Below are 7992 nucleotides of genomic sequence, written 5' to 3' on the forward strand. Positions count from 1 at the left end.
AAAAAAAAAAGAAGAAGAAGAAGAAAATGAACTCCTGATGACACAATCAAAATGAAAACACAAATATTTGAGGGCTCCAGGTATTTCCAAGTACCAAAATACAGCCAAACTGTTGTAGATGTGAAAAAGGCACAAGAATTTCTTCACCACTCCCTTCTATTTATTTCTTTTAAAATTTTTATTTGAAGGAGGCTCCACACCCAACGTGGGGCTTGAACCCACCACCCTGAGATCAAGAGTGGCACGCTCCACTGACTGAGCCAGCCAGGCGCCCCTTTATTTATTTATGTACTTAATTTTTATTTTCAGTAGGTTCACCACTAAATTTTGTAATTTAAATTTCACTTTAGCTTTTCTCCCAGTTTCTTGATGTGTTTCCAGAATCCACGTTTGAAATAAAAATTGCGGGTTTTAAAAGTTTTGTTTCTTGTTTCCTCTTCTTATGATTCCATTTTTTTTAACTTCAGAATCAAATTGTAAGTTATCAGATTTAACTCTCAACTCACCAAATAAGTATGGCTTCTCCTAACTTTGAGCAATAAATATCAGACTGGAAAGAATGTATTTACCAGAAAATGTAATATAATTCTTAAAAAGGCAAGTTGACATTTCTTATAATTAAACCAGAAGTTGTTCCCTTTAACTGCATTGTAGCATGATGACTTTTTTTTGAAGATTTATTTGAGAGAGAGCTCACACATGTGCAAGCAGGGGGAGGGGCAGAAGGAGAGGGAGAGAGAGAATCTTCAAGCAGACTCCCCGCTGAGTGCAGAGCCCGACTCGAGGCTCGATCTCACCACCCCGAGATCATGACCAGAGCTGAAATCAAGAATCGGATGCTTAACCAGCTGAGTCAACCAGGTGCCCCACATGATGATTTTTTTTTAAATCGTTATTTAGAAGGAAGTCATGACATAGTCCTACATCCACTTGATTAATACATGTTTTATATCCCAGTTTAGTCCATTGACTTCCAGTTTCAAGAGCTCTTGATCTTATAACATGTAAAGTCCAGGTTTTTCCATGCAAACCTCTAATTACTAACATTCAAGCACTTAAACTGCTTTTGATGTTGCTTGGAGCCGTGTGACAAGGACCACCTGGAACTTTCCCTAGGTGTCAAGTCTTAGAGCCCCGAGGCTGAGAAGATAGTCTCTAACTATACAAGCAGAAGAGGCTAGGCTGCCCTGTCCCCCGCCACCAGCACTCCTTACAAAATAATAACTGAATTTCCATGAGCTCAGCTGTCCTCCAACATATGCTATGCTTCTGTATTTTGCCAGGAACGTGTTTACTGGCCAGTCACCGATAGCCTGCTGCAGAGCCTCGAGGCAGTTTAGAGAGCCTCACGCGCTTGATTTACAAAATAACTAGACGAGATGACTTCTGACATCGTTTCCAAATGAAGATGATACATCACAGTGCCTGAGAACATGGCTTTGAAGTCAAACTCTTGCACTCAAAACCTGGCTCTTAAGGCAAGTCCCCCGGGGCCTTAGTTTCTTCTTCTGTAAATGTCGGATCATCATAAAGATGAAAAACGATCACGGGGTGAAGTGCGTAGAAGGATGTCTGGCACACAGGAAGCCCTCAGTACGTGGTAACTGTTACTTTACTACTTACTATTTGACTATTTCAATAACAGGAACGGGTACGAGAGGGGCGATGGACCTTGCCTTGTTCTGACTCCATAGCTGATCGAGTCCTAAATCACTGTCTACCAGTGTTGAAGTTCAAGTAGAAAAGCAAGGCATGCTGGTAAAACAGTGAATGCCAAACTACCGAGAGGTAGTAGGTTTACTCAGGGAAAACCAGTTTGGCACCCAGTTGGTTGACCACTGGGAGCGTTCATCCCAGCCCATGGCCTTAGTCTCACCAATCAGATGCTATGTCCAAACCTGAAAGCAATATAGGAACATTTACTAAATTATTAATCAGCAGTGAGAACTGTAATGGATGGGCGAGGACTCGTATTTGCTTATCAAGTACCTTCTCTATTAAATGACAAATCTAGACGAGAAGACATCGCAATCAGAATGTTGCTCAGTGAGGAGAGAATCAGAACCAGGACAGTAAGCTGGATTTTACTAATTTCCACCGTAGAAAATTTTTAAACATCTTGAAAATTCTAAGAGCATAATTAACCCCCATGAAGCCCGCATCTGGCTTTAACCATTATCAACATTTTTTGAGTCTTTGTTCATCTACCTCCCCCCTCCCAGCCTTTTGGGACGGCTGCTGTAGTATTTTTTTAAAAGTCCCAGACATCATATTTGCCAATAAAGTATTCAGTATGTACCTCTTAAGGATAAAAACTTTAAAAATCAATAACTAACTTCATCACACACCATAAATAACAATAATCCCTAATACCATCTATTATCAATAGATGTTCAGATGTCCCACATTGTCTCAAAAAATGTTTCCATTTGGCTTGTTGATACCAGGAATAAAACTGCCTTTGGTTCATCTGTCCTTTTTTTAAGTTTTTATTTTAATCACCTGGTGCTCATCATGACAGATGTGCTCCCTACGCCCCTCACTTTTTCACCCATCCCCCCACCTGCTTCCCTCTGGTAACCATAAGTTTGTTCTCTATGGTTAACAGTATTTTTCTTGGTTTCTCTCTCTCTCTCCTTTTCCCCTTTGATCATTTGTTCTATTTCTTAAATTCCACATATGAGGGAAATCATATGGTATTTGTCTCTGACTTATTTCACTTAGTATAATACTCTCTAGCTCCACCCATGTTGCTGCAAATGGCAAGATTTCGTTCTTTCTTATGGCTGAATAACATTCCATTGTATATCTATGTATACCCCATCTCTATCCATTCATCGGTCTATGGACACATAGGCTGCTTCCATATCTTGGCTATTGTAAATAACACTGCTATAAACAGAGGGGTGCGTGTATCCCTTTGAATTAAGTGTTTTTGCATTCTTTGGGTAAATACCCAGTAGTGCGATTGCTAGAGCATAAGGTCATTTGATTTTTAACTTTTTGAGGAGCCTCCATACTGTTTCCAGAGTGACTGCACCAGTCTGCGTTCCCACCAACAGCGCACGAGTGTTCCTTTCTCTCCACATCCTCGCCGACACCTGTTGCTTCTTGTGTTGTTGATTTTAGCCATTCTGGCAGGTGTGAGGTGATAGCTCATTGTAGTTTTGGTTTGCATTTCCCCGATGGTGATGATGAGCATCCTTCTATGTGTCTGTTGGCCACCCGGATGTCATCTTTGGAGAAATGTTTCATGTCTTCTGCCCAGTTTTTAATTGGATTATTCATTTTTTGGGTGGTCAGTTTTAAAAGTTCTTTATGTATTTTGGATACTAACCCTTTATCAGATATGTCATTTGCAAGTATCTTCTCCCCTTCCGTAGGTTGCCTTTTAGTTTTGTTGATTGTTTTCTTCACTGTGCAGAAGCTTTTTATGTTGATGTAGTCCCAAGCGTTTAGTTTTGCTTTTTTTCTCCTTGCCTCAAGAGACCTATCGAGAAAAAAAGTTGCTACAGCCAATGTCAGAGAAGTTACTGCCTGTGTTCTCTTCTAGGATTTTTATGATTTCAGGTCTCACACTTAGGTTTTTCAGCCATTTTGAATTTATTTTTGTGTATGGTGTAAGAAAGTCGTCCAGTTTCTTTCTTTTGCATGTAGCTGTCCAGTTTTCCCAACACCATTTGTTGAAGAGACTTTTTTTTTTTAAAGATTGGTTTATTCGTTTTAGAGAGGCAGAGGGAGTGGGAGAGCGTACCCACACACGTGAGTGGTGGGGAGAGGGAGAGGATCCTGAGCACACTCCATGCCAAGCGTGGAGCCCAACCCAGGGGCCCCATCTCATGACCCCAAAATCACAACCCAAGCCGAAATCAAGAGTCAGACACCCAACCGTCTGAGTCACCAAGGTGCCCTGAAGAGACTGTCTTTTTTCCATTGGATATTCTTTCCTGCTTTGTTGAAGATTAATTGACCATAGAGTTGAGGGTCCATTTCTGGGTTTTCTGTTCTGTTCCATTGATCTATGTGTCTATTTTTGTTCCAGTACCATACTGTTTGGATCACTACAGCTTTGTGACATAGCTTGAAGTCCAGAATTGTGATGCGTCCAGCTTTGCTTTTCTTTTTCAAGATTGCTTTGAATATTAAGGGTCTTTTGTGGTTCCATGCACACTTTAGGATTTTTGTTCTAGTTCTGTGAAAAATGCCATTGGTATTTTGGTAGGGATTTCATTAAATCTATGCATTGCTTCGGGTAGCATAGACATGTTAACAATATTTGTTCTTCCAATCCATGAGCGTGGAATGTCTTTCCATTTTTTGTGTCTTCTTCACTTTCTTTCATCAATGTTTTATAGTTTTCAGAGTACAGGTCTTTCACCTCTTTGGTTAGATTTATTCCTAGATATCTTATTATTTTTGGTGCAGTTGTAAATGGAATCAATTCCTTTATTTCTCTTTCTGCTGTTTCATTATTAGTGTATAGAAATACAACAGATTTCTGTATGTTGATTTTGTGTCCTGTGACTTTACTGAATTCGTATATCAGTTCTAGCAGTTTTTTGGTGGAGTCTTTCAGGATTTCTATATAGAGTATCATGTCTTCTGCACATAGCGAAAGTTTTACTTCTTCCTTACCTCTGTGGATGCCTTTTGGTATTTTTGGTTGTCTGAATGCTGTGGCTAGGACTTCTAGTACTATGTTGAACAAAAGTGGTGAGAAAGGATGTCATTGTTTCTGACCTTAGGGGAAAAGCGCTCAGTGTTTCCCCATTGAGGATGATATTAGCTGTGGGGTTTTTGTATGTGGCCTTTATTATTTGAAGTATGTTCCCTCTAAACCTTATTTTTGAGGGTTTTCATCATGAATGGATGTTGTACTGTGTTCAGTGCTTTTTCTGCATCTATTGAAATGATCTCATGGTTCTTATCCTTTCTCTTATTGATGTGATGTATCACACTGATTGATTCGTGAATATTGAGCCACCCTTGCAACCCAGGAATAAATCCCACTTGATCAAGGTGAGTGCTTTTTTAAAATATATTGTTGGATCCACTTGGCAAGTATTTTGTTCAGAATTTTTGCATCCACATTCATCAGAGATATTTGCCTATTGTTCTATTTTTTAGTGGTGTCTTTAACTGGTTTTGATTTCAGGGTAATGCTGGTCTCATAGAATGAATTTGGAGATTTTCTTCCGTCTTCTATCTCTTGGAATAGTTTGAGAAGAATAGATATTAACTCTTCCTGAAATGTTTGGTAGCATTCGCCTGTGAAGCCGTCTGCTCCTGAACTTTGTTCACTGGGAGTTTTTGATTACTGATTCAATTTATTTGCTGGTAGTTGGTCTGTCGAAATTTTCTATTTCTTCCTGTTTCAGCTTTGGTAGGTTATATGTTTCTAAGCAATTTATCCATTTCGTCTAGGTTGTCGAATTTGTTGGCATATGGTTTTTCATACTATTATGCTATAATTGTTTATATTTCTGTGGTGGTTATTCTTCTCTCATTTGTGATTTTATTTGGGTCATTTCTCTTTTTTTCCTGATAAGTCTGGCTGGAGGTTTATCAATTTTGTTGATCTTTTCAAAGAACCAGCCCCTGGCTCACTGTTGTGTTCTGTCATTTTTTTAGTTTCTATGTAATTTATTTCTGCTCTAGTCTTTATTATTTCCTTCCTTCTGCTGGTTTGGGGTTTTCTTTGTCCTTTTTCTAACTCCTTTCAGTGTAAGGTTAGGTTGTTTATTTGAGATCTTTCTTGCTTCTTGAGGTAGGCCCCTTTGCTATAAACTTCTCTCAGAACCCCTTTTGCTGCATCCCAGAGGTTTTGGACTATTGTGTTTCCATTTCATTTCATTTCCATTCATTTCCATGTACTTTTTTTTTTTAGATTTTATTTATTTATTTGAGAGAGAGAGAGAGCGAGCACGAATAGGGTAAAGGGCAGAGGGAGAAGCAGACTCCCCACTGAGCAGGGAGCCCGATGCAGGGCTCGATCCCGGGACACCAGGATCATGACCTGAGCCGAAGGCAGACACTTAACCAACTGAGCCACCCAGGTGCCCTTCCATGTACTTTTTTATTTCTTCTTTTTATCTCCTGGTTGACCCATTCATTGTTTAGTACCATGTTGTTTAACCTCCACATATTTGTGGTCTTTCTAGATCTTTTTCTTGTGGTTTGGGACTTCAGGTTTCATAGCGCTGTGGTCAGAAAAGATAGATAGTATGACTTCGATTTTTTGTTATTTGTTGAGGCTTGTTTTGTGGCCTACTAATGTGATCTATTCTGAAGAACATTCCATGTGCACTTGAGAAGAATGTGTACTCTGCTGTCTTAGGGTGGAATGTTCTGAATATATCTCTAAATCCATCTTTTCCAGTGTGTCATTCAGACATTGTTTCCGGGACACCTGGGTGGCTCAGTCGGTTAAGCGTCTGCCTTAGGCTCAGGTCATGATCCCAGGGTTCTGGGATCAAGTCCCTCATCAGGCTCTCTGCTCAGTGGGGAGTCTGTTTCTCCCTCTCCCTCTCTGCTCTCCCTTTCTCTCTCAAATAAATAAATAAAATCTTTAAAAAAAAAAAAAGAAAGGCATTGTTTCCTTGTTGATTTTCTGTTTGGATGATCTGTCCATTGATGTAAGTGGGGTGTTAAAGTCCCCTACTATTATTGTATTATTATTGATTAGTTCCGTTCTGTTTGTTATTTACTGTTTTATGTATTTGGGTGCATAAGTATTTACAATTGCTATGTCTTCTTGCTGGATTGTCCCCTTAATTATTACATTGTGTCCTTCTTTGTCTCTTGTTACAGTCTTTGTTTTAAAGTCTATATTGTCCCATGTAAGTATTGCTACTCTGGCTTTCTTTTGATATCATTTTCATGATAGATGTTTCTCGATCTCCTCACTTTCAAACTGCAGGTTTCTATGGGTCTGAAATGAGTTTCTTGTAGGCAGCATACAGGTGGGACTTGTTTTCTTATCCATTCTGTCACCCTATGTCTTTTTTTAAAGATTTCATTTATTTATTTGACACACAGAGAGAGAGAGCACAAGCAGGGAGTAGTGTCAGAAGGAGAGGGAGAAGCAGGCTCCCTGCTGAGCAAGGAGCCGGATGTGGGGCTCAATCTGAGGACTCTAGGATCATGACCTGAGCTGAAATAACTGAGCCACCCAGGCGCTCCACACCCTGTCTTTTGATTGGAGCATTTAGTTCACTTACATTCAAAGTAATTATTGATAGGTATGTAATTATTGCCATTTTGTTACTTGTTTTGTGTTTCTTTCTGAAGATTTTCTCTGATCCTTTCTTGTCTTTCATGGTTTGCTGATTTTCTTTAGTGATATATTTGTATTTCTTTCTCTTTCTTCTCTGCGTATTTATTAGTGGTTTTTGATTTCTGGTTACCATTAGGTTTGTATATAACATCTTCTGCATATAGCAGTCTATATTAAGTTGATGGTCATTTAAGTTTGAACCCATATCCTTTACTCCTCTCCTCTCCATGTTTTAGGTATATTGTGCCATAGTTTACATCCTTTAATTTTGTGAGTTCCTTGACTGATTTTTTACAGAAATAATCATTTTTACTGTGTTTGTGTTCCTAACTTCATATTGTCACTTTTGTTCTCTCCTTTCTATTCAAAGAATTCCCTTTAATATTTCTTGCAGGGCTGGTTTAGTGGTCATGAGCTCCTTTAGTTTATGTTTGTCTTGGAAACTCTATCTCTCCTTCTATTCTCAATGATAGCCCTGCTGGATAGAGTATTCTTGGCTGCAGGTTTTTCTCATTCAGCACTTTGAATAGATTATGCCAATCCTTTCTGTCTTGGAAAATTTCTGCTGAACAATCTACTGATAGCCTTATGCAGCTGTCTTCTTTTGTCTTGCTGCTTTTAATATTTTTTCTTTATCACTATATTTTGCCATTTTATTTATTTTTTTAAAAATTTTATTTATTTATTTATTTATTTATTTATTTATTTATTTATTT

The sequence above is a fragment of the Ursus maritimus genome (genome assembly GCF_017311325.1).
Source record: "Ursus maritimus isolate PB19 chromosome X unlocalized genomic scaffold, ASM1731132v1 scaffold_X1, whole genome shotgun sequence".
Lineage (NCBI taxonomy): Eukaryota > Metazoa > Chordata > Mammalia > Carnivora > Ursidae > Ursus > Ursus maritimus.